At 41.0% G+C, this 21,315-nt stretch overlaps 1 pseudogene; it reads right to left on the bottom strand.

Moving 5' to 3' along the window:
- Window positions 1-19,667: 19,667 nt before the first annotated feature.
- Window positions 19,668-20,370, bottom strand: LOC117016972 (methylosome subunit pICln-like; annotated as a pseudogene).
- Window positions 20,371-21,315: the final 945 nt, after the last annotated feature.

Below are 21,315 nucleotides of genomic sequence, written 5' to 3'. Positions count from 1 at the left end.
AAAAGGCCTCAGTAAATATTTCTGAAAAGAATTAATGGGATTTTCTCAGCCATGTAGCAGTATCAGCTGTGTATCTTATTCTCTTCTTGGATATACTCTGCTGATGGCTGCACCATCGTAAGAGCAGAAATACTTTCTTGTTGACAATCCCCTGTGTTGGCAGGCTTGCATCCCCAAAGTCCCATTGAAAATTGGTTGTTTGGAACTTGAATTACATTTTCTTTTAGGGAAAATGCGGTGCTTGCCTTCCAGGCAGGCTAGTGTGCACTAGCTAACCTGGTGGATTTGGTGCTGGCCTGGGACTTAGGGGTCTAGAAATAGTCCCCACCCTCATTTGAGAGGTGAGCTGGGCCTTGAGCAGACCTGGGTCAAATGGGTCTTTGGCCTCCCTTACCTGCTCGTATTCCTCTTCCTTCCTCTCTGCTCCTGCTCAAACCTGGGCTTCTGCTGCACCGAGGCTTCCACACCTGTGGTGGCCTTGAAACTCCGACTGTGCCACAGGGACCATAATTGATAGACAGACCCAAATGCTGTGTTCCAAGTCCTTCATGCCATCTGCTCTGAGACTTTGCTTCCCGTAGGCTGCTCTCAGCCAGTGATTGAGCAGAAGGCGTTACTAAGGCAGTCTCATTTCTGCAGATACTGGATAGGTTGGCTCGAGGACTTTCCATCAGGTTGGCCAAAACTTTTAATTCTGTGTCAACTCAGCCCTCCTTCCTTCCGTCTCTCCTTCACAGGGCCCCACCTGCACTGTGGTGTGATGGCTCTCCTAGCCTCCTCTGACGCCTGCTCTGATACTCTCGCAGACATTCTCCCAATAGATATCTTGCATATCTAATCCCCTCTTGGCCTGTGCTTCTTACAGGACTAGGAATAACACACTTGAGACCTTGAGATTGCACAGGAAACATGCAGCAAGGAGACTTCTCCAACCCCGGCAGCTAGTGAGTGCTTCCTTGCTTGGGGTGTAGGAGAGAGTGCTGACTAGTGAATGAAGGAAAAATGAATTGGAGCAAGAGAAGTTGGCTCTGCCTAATGATCCCGGATTCCTCCATACATGACTTCAGCACCTGGCCTATCTCAAAACCCCAGGTCAAATGGATGATCTCTTCCCCATTTCCTGACTTATATTTCAGACTCTTTCTTGTTTGGTCTTTACTTTATTTCCACATTAGAGTTACTTTGAAAATTCATTTTAATCTGGTTTAACGTGAAAATAAATGAGAGTAGAAAGAAAGGGTTTCTAATACCGTTTCTCTGAGTTTCTGTACCATCGTCTTCCATCACCACTGTCCGTGCACTCAAAGCAGAACGAGATGTGGACATGGCAGGTGAATAATTGGGGACCTTTTACACTATTATTCTTTACACGTCTGTTCAGTATTTAGTAGGAATAGAAAACAGTGATAAAAGTAGTTCTCCTATGTTCAAAATGAAGGTTTGTTTTTCATCACATATTACATGTGATTTTCTGAACTAGACAATTTCTTGAGAGGTATATTAAACTCTTTCAACGTAGACATTCTAATAAATCATTCCCAGGAAAGAGCACAGACAGCATCGTGAATTTTTCAGTTTCAGAATCTTAGCAGGCAGGAAACTCTCAGAGGGCCGTTCTCAAAGTTAGTGGTGAGGCCTTATACACACCATGTAAATTGCATGTACTTGCCACGAAACTATCAACGGAGATAGGCTGGCAGCAGTGGGGAGTGTTTAATTGCAGCCAAACCAATTTATATCTCACCAGTTTTGTCAGCAGTCAATGTGTGGAGACCCGAGTTAACTGGCTCCCTCCCCTCTTTTTATTCTAGTGACATTTCAGTAGCCCGTATTGATTGGTGCTCTGGAGAGCTGCCCAGTGGCTCACCCACTAATCCGGCCTGCAGCAGCCTTAGCCTGGGGTGTGGAATGGACTCAGCCAGTAACACCACATCATGTCGATGAAATGCCCTCTGGAGAGCTCGAGTGCCATCTGGCCGGGGACAGACTGGGGGGAGGGGAGCCAGGGGGAGATAGATGGCGGGATGCCGTGCCGGTCACGCAAATAGAAGGGTGAATGACAGCTGCAGCAGGAAGGCCCGGGTTTCCTCTGCATCCCAGAGGAAGAGTATGCAGAGCAGAGAAAGAAGGCACCAGGTAGGGTAGTGATTTTTCACCCAGGGGTTATTTTGCCTTTCCTCCCCATCCCCAGAATATTTGGCAACATCCGGGGACATTTTTGGTTGTCACAACGGGCGGAGGGGGTGAGTGCTACTGGCATCTGGTGGGTAGAGACCAGAGATGCTGCTAAGCCTCCTGTGAGGCACTGAACACCCCCCACGAGGAGGAGTGGGCATGTCCAGAATGTCATTAGTGCTGAGGCTGAGAACCCTCCTAGTCCTGGCGTAGGGTAACTTAGGGGTGTTTCCTTTCCTTTCTAGGATGCGCGCTTGCCTGCGAGGCCCACAGCACCCTCTGTTTCACCCGTGGTTCGCCTCCTTCTCGTCCGAGTCTTCCAACTCTCGAGTCTGTTCCACACCCTCAGTCCAAGCTGGTGGAGAGTCTGCATGGCCAGAGCTGGGAGAGCAGAAGGCAGAGAGCTGTGGTCCAGGGTGCTCCCCACCTTTCCTGGCTGTGCCTCTCGCTGGCACACTGAGGCATTCACAGGAAAGGAAGCCCCTGCAGACTAAGAACTAGGCTGGGCTCAAGAACTGGTGGGGTCCACATTTTTCAGAGGAGGGTAAGCTTCCAGAAAGGGGGCTTTATTAACATAGAACGGGACTGTGTAGTATGCTTATGCTCCATTTGTCTCAATAGTGTTTCTGTGACGTCAGAGCTCTTCCCTGTATTCTGACTACCCCGTGAATGCATAACCAACTGCCCTTAAATTAAGCACCGTAAAACAGTTCATTAGGATCGCTCACAGTTGTTCAGTGAGAGGCTCATCCGGGTAGTTCTCGCTTGGACTTCTCCCAAGTCGTTGTAGTCAAGTGGTGGCTGGGGTTGTAGTCATCTGAGGCTCACCTGGCCTGGACGTCCAAGACAGCTCACCCACATGGCCTGCACTGGGATATCTGCACGTGGCCTCTCCAGGTGGCTTGGGCTGCTTTCAGCAGGCTACCCAGCTTCTAAGAGGGAGCATTTTTATGACCTAGCCTCGGAAATCCCAGAATTCAGTTGGTTACAACAAAGTCACCAAGGCCAGCCCAGGGGAGGGAAATTAAATGACCTCTTGATGCAAAGAGGAGCGTGTACACACAGGAAGGAAGGGACTGGTGATCACCATCTTTGGCTTTTTACCACTACCTTCTCCTTGATGCCGGGGACTCTCCCTCCCAAACCCAGTGCCCCACACAAGAGAGCCTGCACAGTGCTTGACAAGTAGCTGAGAAGCAGTATGGAGTAGGGGCGCAAACTGTAGATATTTAGAGGCGGGGGGTCCTGGATTTGAGTCTGGACTTTTCCACTTACCAGCTTTGCATCTCGGGCAAGTCATGTCACCTGTCTGAACCTCGTTTGGCTCATTTGTAAAAGGGTGATCATATATGTGGCCCCCATGTGTGGTTTGGGGATTTAAATGTTGCCCAGCGTAGAATAAGCATTCAGTAATTGTTCACTGTTAGAAATGTAAAAAGAGGTTGTGCTTTGCTTTTGCAGCACCCTTTGTTTATCCTGATACAACCATTGAGGTGACCTCTAGGTATCCAGCTCGACGGGGCCACTGGTATTCAGATCTCCCCAGCAAGGAGGTCATGGAGTCGAGGAAACTACCGTCAGGGAGACAAAATCAAGGTTCTGGGGGTGCGTATGGCAAGGTGACCCTCAGGGGCCTTGAAGAAGGAAGGAGTTTGTCCTGGAGAATAAAAGTGAGGGGCAGGCTGTTGTCTGGCAGGGAAGTGTGGTAAACAGGGTGGGGGGTAGGGGAAACTGCCGCTGGCTCAGATCCCTTCTCCTTTCGGAGCCTTAGTTGTCTTGCAGCAATGGATGGGTTGATTCGAAGACCGCGAATGAGTTTCTTCTCATCTTGGCCACGCTCCATCATGTTAGAAATCCCAAAATTGGGCCACTTCTCCCCATCAGCTCATCAACTCGGCCACCACTCTGGCTTAGGCTACCATTGATTATTGCTTCCTTAAGTACAACAGATGCCTCTTTACGGTCCTCCTACAATGCTTAATCTTTTGCCTGTTGGTCCTCTGCAGAGCCGTCGGAATAAGCTACTTTGTGATACGGATCTGATCATGTCACTGACGGGCTAAACAGCCTTCTGTGTTGGTTATTCTCCATTTGCCCCTCTCTCTGCCCTTTTTCGTGCCTGATTGTGGGGATGGGTACTGATATAAAAGGATTCCTCTAGCTTTCTTGCTTCTGTTAGCGTTCAGTGAAGGATCCAGTAGGAGACTGGAGGATAAGAGGCAAGAGGGTTTGAAGTATGATTTCCACTGGAATCCTGCAGTTCTGTCATCGTCTATGACTTTCCATGACCACAGCTCCTGCACGGTGGCTCAACTTCCTGGCTCCAGCTCTCACTCTTTCCTCCCCTGGCCTCTTCAGGCCTAGAGGTGATAATAGCTTCTTGATGTTGGTTTGTTTGGGTGTCTCAACATCCTCCCTTGGTTCCTTTAACTCCACCCACACCCATGAAAAGAATCCCAAATTATGAAAACATTTCACTTAAGTATGGTTCGAGGAAACCAGCAATTTCCTCCTGAGGCCGTAATGGCTACAGATTCCAATGGCTTCCCATTGGCCTCAGGATGGAGCCAGAGTTCCCCTTCACACAGCCCCAAAGCCCTCAGTGACTAGACCCTGCCTCCTCTCCGGCCCCACGGTGCTGCTTCTGTCTCATCTCTTCATCCGGCGCCCCGGCCTCAACCCAGTTCTTACAATGCTCATTCTCACCTCCCAGCCCCTGAAAGTACCTTCACTGGAAATCTCATCTTCGTCGCCCCCGCCTCCCTCTTTGCAGTGTTGACGCTACTTAACCTTCAACTCAAATGCTGCTTTCTTAGGAAAGTCTCCATGAATCACTAGATTAGGCATTTTATTTGTTTCTTAGATTTCTTCCTATCTCCGATCACAATGTATGCAATTATTTTGCCAGCCCGTCTCTGCTGCTAGATTCAAGAGGCAGGGGATGAAACTCCTAGAAACGGAAAGTAGAAAAGTAGTTGCCAGGGGCTGGGAAGCGGAGGAAGTAGTGAGTTGGTAAAGAGTACAAACTTCCAGTTAGAAGATGGATAAGGTCTGACTATCTAATGCACAACATGGTGACTACGTTGAGAACACTGTGTTGTATAATTTAAATGTGCTAAGGGAGTAGAACTGGAATGTCCTCGCTGGAAAAAGGTGGAGGTAAAAATGTGAAGTGATGGATGTGTTCATTGACTCATTGCAGGGAAGCCTTTCACAGTAGACACGTATATCACATCACCACGTTATACACTTTAGGTAGGTATCTCACAATCTGATTTGTCAGTTATGCCTTGATAAAGCTGGCGGTGGAAAGAGGCAGGAGAGCAGGCATCTTGTCGATTTTGGCTCACCTTTGTGTCCTCAGCTTCTAGCACAGTGCCCCAGTACGTTGCAAACCCTCAAGAATGAATTTTTGAATCGATACAGATAATCCGAAACCCCAAATCCTATTGCTGGAGGGTAGAAAGAATGGGTTAGTGCTTCCAAGGCCATTTTAAGAAAATAGAGGCTGTGATGAGGGCTTGAGTCACCAGATTTCACACAAGTTAAATTGCCCCTCTGCACCTTCAATTCCTTTTGGATATTTATAGAAACCCTTGTCTAAACAAAGCTCTGCAAGGAAAATTTATACCTCACCACCACCACGTGTGTGGTATGCAGCGGAGCAGAAAAACCATCAGAAATGCACTTGATGAAGGAGAAAACAGCAAAATGTGAGTCCCTGGGCAAAGCTTCTTGGAGAAGCCAGCCCAGCAGCTGCCTGCATTAAAATGATTGCTTTATATTTATGGGGAACAGGCAACAATAAGCAGTTTATAGCCTATAATCTACCACAAATGACTTGGGAAAATATTCTTAATAGATAGTTCAGCTGAGTGTCCCAGGGCGTTAGGAAGCCCAGCAGGGGACACTCAGAATTGGCCATCACTGATCTGACAAATCCTCACCAACGGGCTGCATGTTAAACCATTTCTCTGCACAACTTTAAGTTCTTCCACTTAACGAGACTCTGCAAAACACTCCCCAAACTCTGAAGGTACAGACTCTACCAGATCCTCAGCCCCTAGAGTTGCCACTGGCCCCTTAGAAACCAAGTCCTCCTCCCTAGGCTGCATCAAGCTGGGCAAAATGAAGCATGACCTTGTAAAATATCAGTTCCTGACTTTTTCCCCCCCTAATTGTGGGGATGTTATCATGGCAGAAGAAAAATATCGTTTTCCACACTCCATTCTGGAAAACGATATCCATCTGTGGAAATGCTGAGCAGGCATGATTGCTGGGGCCAGGCATGGTATCAGACTGACAGGGTGAGTGAGAGTTCGGTTTCTGTAAAAAGGGTCAGCTGGAAGAAAGGGAGTAGGTTCTGGGGGAATTCATGTTTTCAGTACCCTTTCTTCTGGCCCTCTCCCTAGTGTGCGGGGCCTTCCTGTGGCTCAGTGATGCCCACTGGAGCTTGGAATAGCATCTTATAGTGTTGGTTCCTATATTGCACACATGTATCTTTAACTGGACATAGAGAAAATGAGGTTTCAAGAGAAGGCAGCCCTTGCCTGGGGGTGCACAGCTAAGGCACTCCAGTGCTCTTTAAATAACAACCACAAAATAGCCTATATGTGGGCTAGCTCTAATATAAATTGTAGACCTACTTCTGTGATGCTTTCTCACAATTAAATCTTACAATTGTGGTAGAAACCTTGTCCAATGGATTTGATAGCTTATAAGTCTTCCATGTCAAATAAATGCTACCAATTCAGTGTTCCTAAATCTAGGCACCATTTCTAGTCTGTAACTTATAGGAGGTCTTCCCCTGGCTGCTAGTGAGTTCTTGCTCAAATTATGATTTTTCAGGCCTCCAGTCTTTTTAGCTTTCACTTCAATGTCATCAAGTGAAGTGGCTCCAGAAGGTCTAACATGACCAGTGAACCCTGGATCCTGCTGGTAGTCGGGATGTCCAGGGGTACAACTCAGTGAGGAAAATCAATCCAGCTTCAAGAGCAGTGTCTTCATGGGTCCAAGAGGAACATGGCAATGTCACCTGCTCCCATGATGTCCAGGCCACACTGTAGCAAGGTGGAAAAGCATGAACAATACAATTTAGCAACAGGCTCCAGAAATTTCAATCAAGTAAGGCTTTCTTAGGATGCTAAGGAAGGCGTCCAAGCCACAAGCTGGAAGAAAATATTTACAATTCACAAAGCTGACAAAGGATTACATCCAGAAAATATAAAACTTCCTCATAAATCAATAAAGCAAAGATTAAATCACAATAGAAAAATGGATCATTCACAGAAGAAACCTGAACAGCCAATAATGTTGAAAAATCTCAACCTCATAGTAATCTTGTAACTGCAAACTAAAACCACAGTGAGATAGCATTTTATATTATATAGATAAAAAGTAAAAGGTCTAAAAAAAATAAGTTTGACTTGGATATTGAAAAGCCAATATCATATTCTCTATCAAAATGCTTATGAATATAAATTGGTAAAACCACTTAGAATAGTAATTTGTCAATATTTAATAAACTTAAAGATGTCCAAAATCCTTGGATCCAATAATTCCATAACAAGTATATAGCCCATATACACTTCCACAATCATGTGCAAAGAATATTCAGATACCGGTAATTTGTAATAGTGCAGAATTAGAAAGAACCTAAATTTCCTTTTCATTCCTTAATGAAAATTGATGAATATTTGCGATGTTTTACAGTGGAATACTACAGAGCAATTAAAATGAAGGCACTTGATCTGTATTTATCACCATATTTAAATCTTGAAAATATGTTAACTGGGGGAAAAAAACAAGTTGCAGTGAATAACCAAAATATGATGCCATTTGCATACATCTTAAAACAGCCATCAAAACTATATACTATTTTTAGACGCACAGATAAAGTATAAATACATGAATGGAAAGGATATAAACCATCTTCATAATATTAATAAACTCTGAGGAAGAGAGTTGGGCAGTGACATTGGAGAAAGAAGAGGAAAGGCTCTAACTGAATGCTCTGTGGCTCAGAGAAGTCAGAAACTTCCAATGAGAAATCAAACCCCCAAACTTGTTCTTGGGTGAGTGAGTCTAAATCTACCCTAGTTGCATGACATAAAATCTCCAATTGAGAAACTGATGTTTTTAAAAAAAAGCAGTCCTGGACTGGTGAATTCCCTGAAGCACTTGGCAGAAACACTTTCGGATGACTGACCACACTCATGCACACAGATCCCTACTGATGAGCAGCTCACAAACAAAAATTACAAAATACGCAAGAAAGTAGAAGGTGGGCAATCATAAGGGAGAGTCAGCTGACACAACTGACTGAAGAAGGAGCCTTCCAAGAACTGATATTGTAGAACACTCCTAAAGAAACTACACGATAATCAAGAATTTCCCGTTCCCAAGAAGTGGGCCCTCATGACGTCTGCTCAGTGCCCTTTCAGATTGGCTACAAACAGATGACTGCGGTGCCTCTCTCTTTTGCCACTTTCTGAATGGATGGATGAAATTCCCTGAAATTCTGCTGGCGTTCTTCTACTGTGTTGAGGAGAAGGGCAGATATTTGTCTTTTTGGTTCATAGACCTCAAGGCAAAAAGGAACCATGTCTGGATCTGATAGGGTTTGAACCGGATGAAGTGACTGGTTTGGACTGTGTGTTGTTTCCCTTGGGGGGAGGGGTGGGGATGAATGTTTTCTATAACTAGGAAGAAAGGGGATAAAGACTATTTGGTAATTAGAAAGGAGAACCATTTACTGCTCACCCAATAGTCACGTGCCACCCCACAATTTCCAGGCCCCTTGCAGTGAGGGCTATGTGACTTATTTCGTGGTAGTGGACTGTAAGTGGAAGTGACACAGTCACTTCTGGACTGAAGCATAGAAGAGAAATCACAGGGTCTCCTCCTCTTCCTTTTCATTCCTCAGTGACAGTGGCAGCTGCATCTTGACATAGTTTAGCCACTAGATGGAAACAGCTGGATTGCTGGGTTGCTGCTTGGAAGGCAGCTTCAGACTTTGCATGAGGGAACAATAAACTTTTATGTGTTGAGCCAAAACTCATGTCACATGTGATCCTTACACACACACACACACACACACACACACACACACACACTGCTTATTGAAAAAAAAGATTGCATACAAAGAATGTTGCATAGGGAAGCAATCCACTATGAGGAGAAGAGCAGACATAGCAAACTGAGGCTTAATGCTCCAAGAGCCTAAAGTAATGGAATTATGTGATAGAGGCTATCTTAAAGGGTACATTTTGAGTTTTTGAAGTACCATTTACAGAAATATAGGGTACTGTTTGGGAATTTAAAAAAAAAACTATTTGAAAAAGAAATTAGCAGATCTTTTAAAAAGGAAAAATATTGCATTTCAAATTGAAAAGTCAATAGAGCACATGCACATACATGTTTACTCATTTTATGACAAAAGTGAAACGGAAATACAATAAGAAATGAAGTGTGTTTTCAATAAGTTAATATTTTATCAATTGGATATCAATATGAGAAAATTGAATATTGATTTATACCTCATATTATACAAAAATTCCCTATAGTATAGATTTAAATATAAAAATAAAGTTTTTAAATGGCAAAAATCTTTAGGCAAAGATTTCTTATAGGATAACCAACCATAAAATACTAACAATGAAAGAGAGTTGGATGGTGCTAGAATTAAGAACTATTTGTCAAAAGACACCTCTATGAAAGTGAGAAGGCAAGCCATAGGGGGATAAGATATTTACAGTACATATATCTGACAAAGGATTGCTACCCATAATATCTGAGGAACTCCTACAGATTAATAATAAAGATAAAATTGGGCAAAAGACTCAAATAAGTACTTCAAAAAAGAAGATTTCCAAAAGCCAGTTAACACTGAAAAAGATGCTCAACAACATTAGTCATTAGGGACATAGAAAAAAAAATAACTTCAGTGAGATGCCAGTATAATGCCAGCAAAATGAATAAAATGAAAAAATAAAATAAGTATTGGCAAAGGTATCAAGCAATTGGAATTTTCCTCCACTGCTGTTGGAGAGTAAATTGGTACAGACACTTTGGGAAAGTATCACACAGTAAAATGAAGCTGAACATATGCATATCCTATGTGGTCGGCAGAGTAATGGCTCCCCATGGATGTCCGTGTCCTAATCTCCAGGATCTTTGAATATGTTGGGCTACATGGAAAAGAGGAGTTACATTTGCAGATGAAAATATGATTGCAAATCACCTGACCTTCAAAAGAGGAGATTTAGTTGGATGTGCCCAGTACGATCACAAGGGTCCTTAAAAGTGGAAGAAGGAATCAGAAGAGAGAACTAGATGACAGACTAAAGAGGATTTGGCTCAAAGTTCCTGGAGGAAGGCGGGCAGAAGTCAAGGAAAGTAGCTGACCTCTGCAAGCTGGAAAAGCAAGGGAATGGGTTATCTCCTAGGACCTCCAGAAAGAAATGCAGCCCTGCCAACACCTTGATTTTAGCCCAGTGAGATTCATGTTGGACTTCTGATCTACAGAACTGTAAATTAATACATTTCTGTTGTCTTAAGCCACTGAGTTGATGGCAATTTGTCACAGTATCAAGAGAAAACTAATCTATCTTATGATCTAGTAATTCTATTCCTAATTCTACTCCTAATTCTACTCCTAATATACCCAATAGAAAGGCATTCTTGTATGTGCAAGAATGTTCTTACAGTCTTATTCATGATTGCGTCAAATGGGAAACTACTCACATTTACATAAATGTACAGTAGATCATATGAAATGTCTTAATACAGTGGAATAATGAACCACAATGAGAGTGAATGCTACACACAACAGTAGGATGGCTCTCACAATCATAATGGTGAGTAAAAGAGCCAAAAGAATTCAGATCGAAAATTCCATTTACATTAACCTCAAGACGAGTAAAACTAATCTATGGTGTTGTAATCAAAATTCTGGTTGCCTTGGCCAGGGGTCTCGTGACTGACAGAGTGTACAAAGTGAGTCTACAGGGTGCTGGCAACGCTGAATTTCCTGATCTGGACAGTGATTTCACAGTGTGTTTGCTTTGTGAAAACTATTTGAGTTGACATTGATGATTTATGCGTATTTGTGTATGTGTGCTCTATTTCAATAAATAGTTTAACTTTGAAAAGGCAATGGATTGGTTGAAAGAGATCAGACAACAACTGAGGTGAGAAATGAAAATTGAGAAATACATCTGAAGAAATCCTCCAGGATACAACGAGAGGATAAAAAGATGGAAAATATAAAAAGGAATGTAAGAATAAGAAAGATCAAATTTATCTATAATAGATGCTACATAATGAGAAAGTAGAACAGGAGATTAAACATTCAAAGAGGTAATGCTGAAATTTTTCAGATCTCATAATAAAAGATCTGACTCCTCAGATTTGGAAAGCAGGATAAATATAAATGAAAATAAACACACCCTTTTATATATTGTAGGTAAGCCCAGAAATACCATTATCAACAGCAGTAGAGGATGGAAGGCAGTGGAAAAATAATTTCCAAGTGCTGAGGAGGAAACAGCAGTCAACCTAGATGTATATATACTAGATATACATATATTTACTCAGTATAGTTTCTTTATAGTTTCTGTGAGACAAATTCTCCTTTTAGTGCATGGCTCTATGAGATTTGACAAATTCATACAGTCATGCAATCTCTACTATAGTGAAGACACAGAATGGTTCTATCACACAAAAATATTCCTTCACGCCTCATTGTCATCAATCCCATTCCCCCACCCCAGTCCCTATAATTTTCATTTTCTAGAACATCATATAAATGAAATCATACAGCATGTAGACTTTTCAGACAGACTAATTTCATTCAGTATAATGCATTTGAGATTCATCTAAGCTGTTGTGTATCTATACTTCACTTATTATTGCTCAGTAGTATTCCATTGAATAGATGGAATACAGTTGATTTACCCGTTCACCAGTAGAAAGACATTTGGGAAGAGAACAGAGGTTCCTAAGGGTCCTTTGAAATTCTTTTAAAAATTTATTTCATTAAATGGTTTCCTCTGAACACATGCATAACTTATATTAGCGTGAGCTTTAGTGGAAAAACTTGGGTTTTGGAGTCTGACAGACCCATCTCTATTACCTACCAGGAGACCTTAGACAATTTGCTTATTAGTTTGTTTACATTCAACAACACTGTTTTGAACGTCTGCCAGACACTGTTCTTAGCACTGCAATACATCACTGATGAAAATAAAGGGCCCTTCCCTTAGGAAGTTCTATGCTTGTACAGGAAGTAGTTAATAAATGATAAAGATGAAAAAAGTGACTTACACGGTACAAAAAATGTATAAGTTAGTGCTTGACAAAAAGGGAAAAACACAGCAGGTAAGGAGGAATCTGGAGAGTAGGTGGGGGCTAGAGGTAGGGGTTGCTATATTAAGTAATACGGCCATGGAGGACTCATTGAAGAGTTAGACATGAGCAAAGATTCGAAGAAGCTGAGCGGATGAGCCAAGTGGATATGGAAGGGAGGTTTGCTCCAGGCTGAGAGAAGTTCTGGGGCCAAGCAAGGCAGGAGGCTGACCAAAAATTCAGTGACCAAAAAAGGAAGCCAGTGGGGCTGGGATGGAGTAAACACAGTGGGGGAATAACAAGGAGGGAGACCATCAATGTCAGACCATGTCAAGCTCAGGGCATTGTAAGAACTTAGGCTTTGAGAGAAATGGGGAGTCATTGGAGTATTGTGGGCAGCAGGGATGGAAACAGCCCAATTAGTGGGGAAAGGTGATCGCCCTTGGAGAAGGTTTTTGGAAGTAGTGAGAGGTGGCCAGAATATGAATGTATTTTGAAATGGAACTGACAGGATTTCTTGATATATTAAGACGTAGTAGGGGTGAGAAAAGGGAAAGGAGTCAGGGATGATTCCAAAGTTGTAGAGTTGAGAGACTAAAAGGATGGAGAAGGCGACAGAAAGTTTTAGGAGAGAGACCAGGAATTCAGTTTTTAATTTGCTAAATTTGGGATTGCCATTAAACATCTAAGTGGAAATGCTGAATAGACAATTGGATGTACAAATCTGGAGTCTGGGATAAAGATATAAAATTGTTAGCCATCAGTATGTAATGGTGTTTAAAGTCCTGAACCAGATAAGATCACTGAAGAAATTAGTGAAATTAATGAAGAGAAGAGAGAAGAGGTCCAAGGACTGAGTCCTGAAGCACTTGAACGTGAGAGTTTGGGGAGAAGAGGAACAAGCAAAGGACACAGCTGCAGATTATTCAGCAAAGAAGGAGGAAAAGCACCAGTGCAATGGGATAAAGTATTGACAGTGGTCACCTGTGTGGAGTAGGTCAGAACAAGGCTTGAGGATTGACTGTTGCTTCAGCGACACGTAGAGGTCTTTTGACCTCGGCGAGGGTTTTCAGTGGTGGAGTAGAGGAGAAGCATGGGTGGCAGCAGCCTAGACAGAAAACCTGTCCAAGTGCAGAAAAGTTGGTGATGGATGCTAAAGTGTGGTAAAGAAGAATTTTCCTCTTTTTTAATAGGAGGAAAAAAATACATTTTTATGCTGAAAGGAAAGGCCCAGTAGGGAAAATTTAATTAAATAGAAGAAGAGAAAGGGGAGAATTGCTAGAATGATCCTGGAAAAGATGAGGTAGGATGTGATGTACAGGTGGAGGGGCTTAGCTTTGGGTGGGAACACGGATGGTTCACACACAGATGAGACAGCAAGGAGAAGTCTGTGGATGGAAATTGTAGCGAGTGGCAAGATGTGGCAGTGGGATCTATAGAAGTGGAAGTTCTCTTGCGATAGCTTCAGTTTCCTCAGTGATTTAAGAACCAAGTTCAAAGAGAGACTAGTGGAGGGGGGGAAGGAGGAGGAAAGGGAAAGGAGAGTGGGAGAGAGCCAATGTGAAAGCCACCTATATCTTTGAGCCTCAGTTATATTAGGGACAGGAATTCCTAAATTGCACAGATTTTGTGAGGGTTGGCAATAATATAGCAAAAGCCAATGTTCAGAACCTCACAGCTAACCATCATCAGATCTCCTGTGTGTATCCGCTTCTCTCTCGGCCTCTCAGTTCTCTGAGACTGTGGAATCATGTAGTACTTTTTTCTTTGGATGGTACCTAGAAAAAGTATGAACTCCATCTGATGTCTTAATTTTTTAAATCACAAGGGTTTAGAGCATAAAATTGCAAAGAGAGCAAAGAAGATAAACCACCCATACTTCTACCACTTCTCCTTGGTGTTTTGCGTTTTTTATGCCAGTTTTTGTTCCATTCTCATAATTAAATAGCACATGTACATCCAACATTATATATTGTTTCTTTCGTTTAACATTATGTATGAAGCAGTTTCCATAATATTAATCTTCCAAGCCATCATTTCGATTAGTTGCATTTTCTAATGTGTATATTCAAGTGAATGAATGTACTATATTTTACACAACAATTTATTACTGGACATTTAAAGTGCTTTAAATATGTTATAAAATTTATTATAATGAATGTCTCTGAGCATACTTGAGCATACTTGATGACTTCATAAGAAAGCTGTCTACCATTTAATGACCAGTTATTGACTAGCAGTTATGGAGCATTGTGCTAATGCTTTTTCATGCATCTCATTTGATGATCTTAATGGCAGAAGGAGTGATTTTTATTTGAAATACTTCTATACAACATACGTATAGAACATACGTATAGGTCTATTTCTAAAGAAATAATATCACAGATAGAGGTGAAGCTCCTTATCCCACTGGTCTCCCTTCTTCCCCGTAGGTAACTACTATCCAGAATTTAGTGTTTACATTTCTATTGATTTTCTAATTTGTTCATATGAATGTGTCAATAAAAAATAGACGGTATGAAATTTGCTTGTTTTAAGCTTTCTACAAGGGGCGTAATACTTCACATTGTCATTTTGAACTTTTTTCACTTAATTGTGTTTTAAAAGGATGTTTATGTTGATACACAATGATCTCATTGATTTAAACTGCTGCATATTTTCTACTGTATGTATAATCACAATTTACTTATCTATTGTTGGTAAACATTTAGGTTTTCCCAATAATTCACATTTGCAAGCAGTACTATAATATAATTAGCATCGTTTACATGCATGCACTAGATGTGGAATTGTCGAGTTCTTTAGGATGAATATCTAGATGTGAAATTAATTAGTCTAGAACAGTGTTTGGCAGTTGTATAGTTTAAGGGCTCCCCAAGGCTTCGAGTATGTATCTGGAGTTGAGAACCACTGCTCTAGATTGTATCCTTCTCAGGTAGAGTTACCTTTTGCTTTATAAATGTAGAACTAGGTGAATAAAATCAAGGTTGCTGAGTATGAGGCTCAGTATCTGGAGATGACGGATCTTAAGAGCACCTGTGGATATCCTTGGATATGGTTTCAGTAGAGATGTGAAAGGGCACTGGTCACTAGATAACAGCTTTGCAATTCATCTGCCACCTCTGTCTGTGCTTTCACCTGTAGAAGGGAAGAATGAAAATACAAGCCAAACAAGCTCAGCCAGGACAGGGATGGCAAATGCTTTTGAACTCATCTATCAGTGGTACTCAGTGGCTGGAAGCTGCATCAGCAGAGCAGTGAGATTGGGAAGCCACCTAAGAGCTCTGTGCTTGATTAGTGATGTCTGCCATGGGTTGGATCTAATAAGTATGTGGTCATAGGGGCAGATAATTATTAACTTGAAGCCAGAATTTGCCTACCAGCTGCCATCAAGGAAAGCAGTTATCTGCAGATTGGCCCTGCTGTGGCTAAGCAAGAGGTCTAAAGGTTGTCTGTGGCTTGATCAAGAAGAAAGCTTTGCCAGTAGTTTTTGAAGTCTCATTTGTTTCTCTGGACAAATATGTCCTTGCTGATAGGCAAGGTGAGCTCTTGATCCTTCTAAGCCAGGGAAAGAACATACGTTTTGGAGTCAGACCTGTGCTGGAGGCCAGATCGGCCACTCATAGGATATGTGGCTGGGCGCAGCCGTTGACTGAGACGCTCTGTGCCTCCATACCTTGTTGTAAAGTGGGGCCCATACCTACCTCACGTGAAAGTCATGAGGGTTAGTTATAAGTAGGTAGGATTGTCCTGAGCCCAATTACCAACTAAGGGTAATGGCTGCCATATTCTTATCATTATTAGTATCGTGATGATTATTAAAAAGCAAAATAACGATCATGGTGACGCACTTGGCAGATAGATCTGGTTTAGAAAATCCCAGTATTGGTGGGATTAAGGAGTTTGTCTCTAGTTGAAATAAATGACTAGGAATGGGGGCCCATAGGATGGGATACATCAGGATAGCAGAACAGACTGGTGAAGGCAGTAGACACGAAGGTGAAGCAATGGGGACTATTGTTAGAGGCCACGTGAAAGAAGGAAACTTCCAGAGGAAATGGAAGGGAAGAAAACACAAAACGGATTCAGTAACTCTGAGTGTAATTCTGTCAGCTATGAAAATGCATTTACAAGTCACATTGCTATGTCAGAACCCTGAGACTTCATAGGTTCTGAAAAATAAATAGAAACAGTTTTGAGAATTCTTCCTTTAACCCAGTCAACATTCCATTGCAAAGTAAGAAAAGAGGGGCAGGGCATGGATTCAAAAAGCAAATTGTTCTCACCATGGTCTGTATGGAGTGTCTTCTTGGACCCTAATAAAATGACTCTTTCTGCCTCTTTGATTAAATGGCATACTCATATAAGTACTCATATAAGTGTTGTGCAAGTCACCAGCACATATGGAGCATAATAATAGATGCTTGTTGTAAATGTATTTTTATTTTATTTATCCATAACAGAAATGACAAATGATAATCAAAGCAATGACTTAGAAATCAGGGCCAGGACATTATTTTCATGGAAAAGGATCATTTCTAAGAGAAGAAGAATAACAGTCACTGCAATTTTATAGATGAAGTTGAGGTGCAGGTGAAATTTTGGAGGAATCAGATTTATTGAGATATTTATAGATGATAAAAATTTTCCCTTTTTTAAGAGTGTAGTATGATGAGTTTTTATAGATGAATATAGTCTTGTAACCCAAACCATAACTCTGATATAAAACACTTCCATCACTAAATAACGGTTTCTGTCTCTATTTGTAGTCAGTTTTCTCCCCTCACCTCCAGTCTGCAGCAATCAATGATTTGGTTTCTGATCTGCTTTTTGCCTTTACAAAATGTCATATAAATGTAATAATATACTATGCAAGTTTTGTGCTTTCTTTCACTAGCTTAGTGCTTCTGAGATTCATACATTTTGTTGCCTGTACAGATGCTTTATTGTTGTTTTTTTTCTCACTAAGTTCCATTATATTATGTACCACAAATTGGTTATCCATTCACTAGTTCATGAACATTTGAGTTGTTTCTGGTGTTTGACTATTATAAGTAAAGCTTCTATAAACATCTGTATACAGGTCTTTTGAGGACATAGGTTTTCACTTTTCTTGGTTAAAATGCTAGGAGTGGGATTTCTGCATCACACAGTGAATGCATAACTTGACTAGAAACCACCAAAGACTTTACCAGATTGTATTCCCATCAATAATGTGTATGGAGCATCCAGTTTCTCTATATCCTCAACAGCACTTTTTAATTTCAGCCATTCTAATGAACGTGTAGTGGATCTCATTGTGATTTTTATTTTTATTTCCCTAATGATGAGTTATGTTGAGTTTCTTTTCATGCTTTTATTTGCCATCTATATGTCTTCTTTGGTAAAATATCTATTCAAGCTTTCATCCATTTTCTATTGGATTGCTTGTTGCATTGAATTTTGTTTATATATATATATATTCTGGACACGAGCCCATTATCAGATATATGTCACTCATGTTTTTATTTTTTTAACAATATCTTTCAAATGACAGATATTTTTCTAATTTTAAGTTCAACTTATCAGTTTTTTCTGTTAGCGTCTGTGCTTAATGTTTCTTATCTAAGAAGTCTTTGCCTAACTCAAACTCAAAAAGGTTTTCTTCTACGTCTTCTTCTAAAAGATTTTGTACATTTAACACTGATATTTAGATATGGACCACCTCAAGTTAATTTTGTTTATGGTGCAGGAAAAGGGTCAAGGATATTTACTGATTTAGCATATAGATAACCAATTGTCCCAGCACTCATTGCTGAAAAGATTATCTTTTGTCTATTGAATTACCTTGGCACTTTGGTTGAATATCAATTACTGTATATATATGGATGTGTTTCTGAACTCTTGATTCTATTCCCTTGATCTATGTATGTCTCTTTTAGCCAATACCACACTATCCTGATTACTGTATTTTTATAGTAAGTCTTCAAATCAGGGAATGTGAATCCTCCAACTTTGTTCTTATTAAAAATTACCTATTTTCGCTCTTTTGCTTTCCTATATAAACTTTAGAATTACCCTGTCACTTTCTACCAAAAAAAAAAATCATGCTGGGATTTTGATTCGGATTGCACCTAATATGTAGATCGATTTGAGGAGAATTGACACCTAATGATACTGAATTTTCCGATCCATGAGCGCAGTTATATCAATCTATTTATGAGGTCCTCTTGGTTTCTCTCATCAACATTTTGTCATTCTCAGCATTTAAATATTGTGCATATTTGGTTAGATTTGCCTTCAAGTATTTCATGTTCTTTAATGCTATTGTAAATCGTACTGCTTTTGAAGGTTTGTTTGTTTGTTTTAATATAGAAAACCTAGATTTATTTGTTCAGCTATTACAAAGACAAAACAATTATCATCTGAAGTTCTTTGAGGACTTCACCCCAATTTCACTTGTTCTATTGGAGAAACTGACCTAAGAGGCTGGAAATGAAAGGATGTAACTAAAGAGCTTATAACAGAACAAACTGATGGACGTGGTTAAAGGAACAGAAGCTAGTCAGAAGCACTTGTGTTAGTGGTAGTATGTGTGGCTGGGATGTTTCCACAGAGGCTCCCTAGAGATGCCTGAATGAATTAATCCGGGTCCCAAATTAGTAAAAAAAGACCCTTACCCCTGTGGAGAATGAGCAGAGGCCAAGGTTTCTTTGAGATCTTTTTGTCTCTCTCTTTAAGGGATAAGGGTATCCATAGGCCCTAAAGAGTGTATATCTGAGATTCAGCCTCTGTCCCATCCAGTCTACCTAGACCGTCAGGTACTTGTGCATTTTCACCATAGAGCCCTGCTGGGTTATGGAAGATGTGTGCACTGAACGCAGGAATATTGGCCTGCTCAGTGGGTACCTGTACACAGGACGTTTGCAGGTAAACGATAAACTACAAACACCCTCCTAGTTAATTCACCTTTGTTAGTAAAGGTCATAGTTTCTTCTGCTGCTGACAACTTGTTGCCTCAGTATAGTCTGTCTCAAGAAAGAACTGGTTCAGGTAAGTTTTGGAAAAGGAAAAATACTTTCATCAACACCCACAGCACAGTGGAAAAGGCACCAAGGTCTCTCCTACAGTTATGAGCAGAATCCCAAAACAGCATAAAATCATTTTCAGTGCTCAGCGCCTGCACCCTCCAACTGCCCAGCATCTGTTGGTGTAGCATCTACCTCCATCCCATCTTCATAATCTCTTACTGAATCTTCTGTCCAGACTCCAGCCATGTTACACTGGCTGCGCACCGACTGTGAAAGCATTCCTTCTCATCTCTCCAGTGTGGCCTGGCCTTCTGCTGTTAAATGGGATAATCTTTCTTCATAGGTGTAAAATGTAAGAATGTCCCCCTGCCCTTGTTCATGTGCTTCCACGTCATATTCTTCATCGTAATCGTCTGAATCTTCATCCTCAGGGTCAGGATGCAAAGCCTGGCATTCACACATTGCAGGGAACATTGCCTCCAATGCTGACTTATCACTAGGCACAAATCTGAATTCAGCAATAGGTTCAACTCATGATGTCTTCCTCTTCTTCTTCAGCAACAGATTCTTTTGATTCTTCTTCAAATCTGGCATTCACCATAACATACAGATGCTCTCATGGAGATGCATTTAGGTCCCTGGACACTGCATGTAAACTAATGATGACTGTTCCAGTGAGAATCCTAATCCAGAGCCACCTAACCAAGACAGGTGGCTCTCAGCGATGTCAGGAGAGCCGGTGCCGAGGCCCTTCCCCCTTCCCATTCAGCACAGCCTGGGTGTCTGGCAGGAGCCCCTCAGCTGACCCCAGTGGTGGGAAACTTTTGAGGAAGCTCATTGCAGCAGTGATCATGAAGACACAGGCCAGGTGGGCCTGCTTTTGTGACTTCAATTTCCAGTTAATTCATTGATAGTATCTAAGAAAACAATTGATTTTCATATATAAGCCATGTGTCCTGTAACCTTACTAAACTCCCTTATAAGTAGATCCTTTGGGATTTCCTGTGTAGATAATCATGTCTATAAATAGAAGTTTATGTCTTCCTTTCTAATCTGCATGCCTTTTTACTTTTTCTCATATTACTACATTGGCTTGGACATCTAGTAGAGTGTTGAAAATGAATGATGAGATCAGACAGCCTTGCCTTGTTCCTGATTTCAGGAGAAAAGCATTCATTTTTACATCATATATTAAACTGTAGTTTTTGGTAGATGTCCTTTATCAAGTTGAGGAAGTTTCCTTTTTTTTACCACGTAGTTTTCTGAGAATTTATTTTTTGAGATACTTTTTCTGCATCTTTCTAGATCATATTATTTTTCCGTTTTACTTTGTTAATGTAGTAAATGACATTGAATAATTTTCAAGTGTTGAACCAATTTTTCACACCTGGGATAAAATCTACTTGGTCATGACATATTATCATTTTTGTTTATTACAGAATTTTTTCCCAATATTTTGTTAAAAATTTTTAATATTTATAAGGTACATTGATAAATAATGTCTAGTTTTGGTTATCAGAGTAATTTTGACCACATTAATGATTTGGAAAGCATTCTCTCCTTTTCTGTTTTCTAAAAGAGTTTGTATAAATTTGTCATGTTTCCCAGGGAAACCATTTAACCTGGATTGTCCTTGTAGGAATGTTTTGAAACTGTGAATTCAATTTTTTTAAATAAGTGCAGGACTAATTTGGCTATTTATTTCTTCTTGAGTGAGCTCCTATAGTTTGTCTTCCAAGGAATTTGTTCATGCTGTCTAAGTTATCAAATATTTGGCATAAAA

Source organism: Rhinolophus ferrumequinum, chromosome 24 (assembly GCF_004115265.2).
Source record: "Rhinolophus ferrumequinum isolate MPI-CBG mRhiFer1 chromosome 24, mRhiFer1_v1.p, whole genome shotgun sequence".
NCBI lineage: Eukaryota > Metazoa > Chordata > Mammalia > Chiroptera > Rhinolophidae > Rhinolophus > Rhinolophus ferrumequinum.
This window is presented reverse-complemented; position numbering and strand designations above follow the sequence as displayed.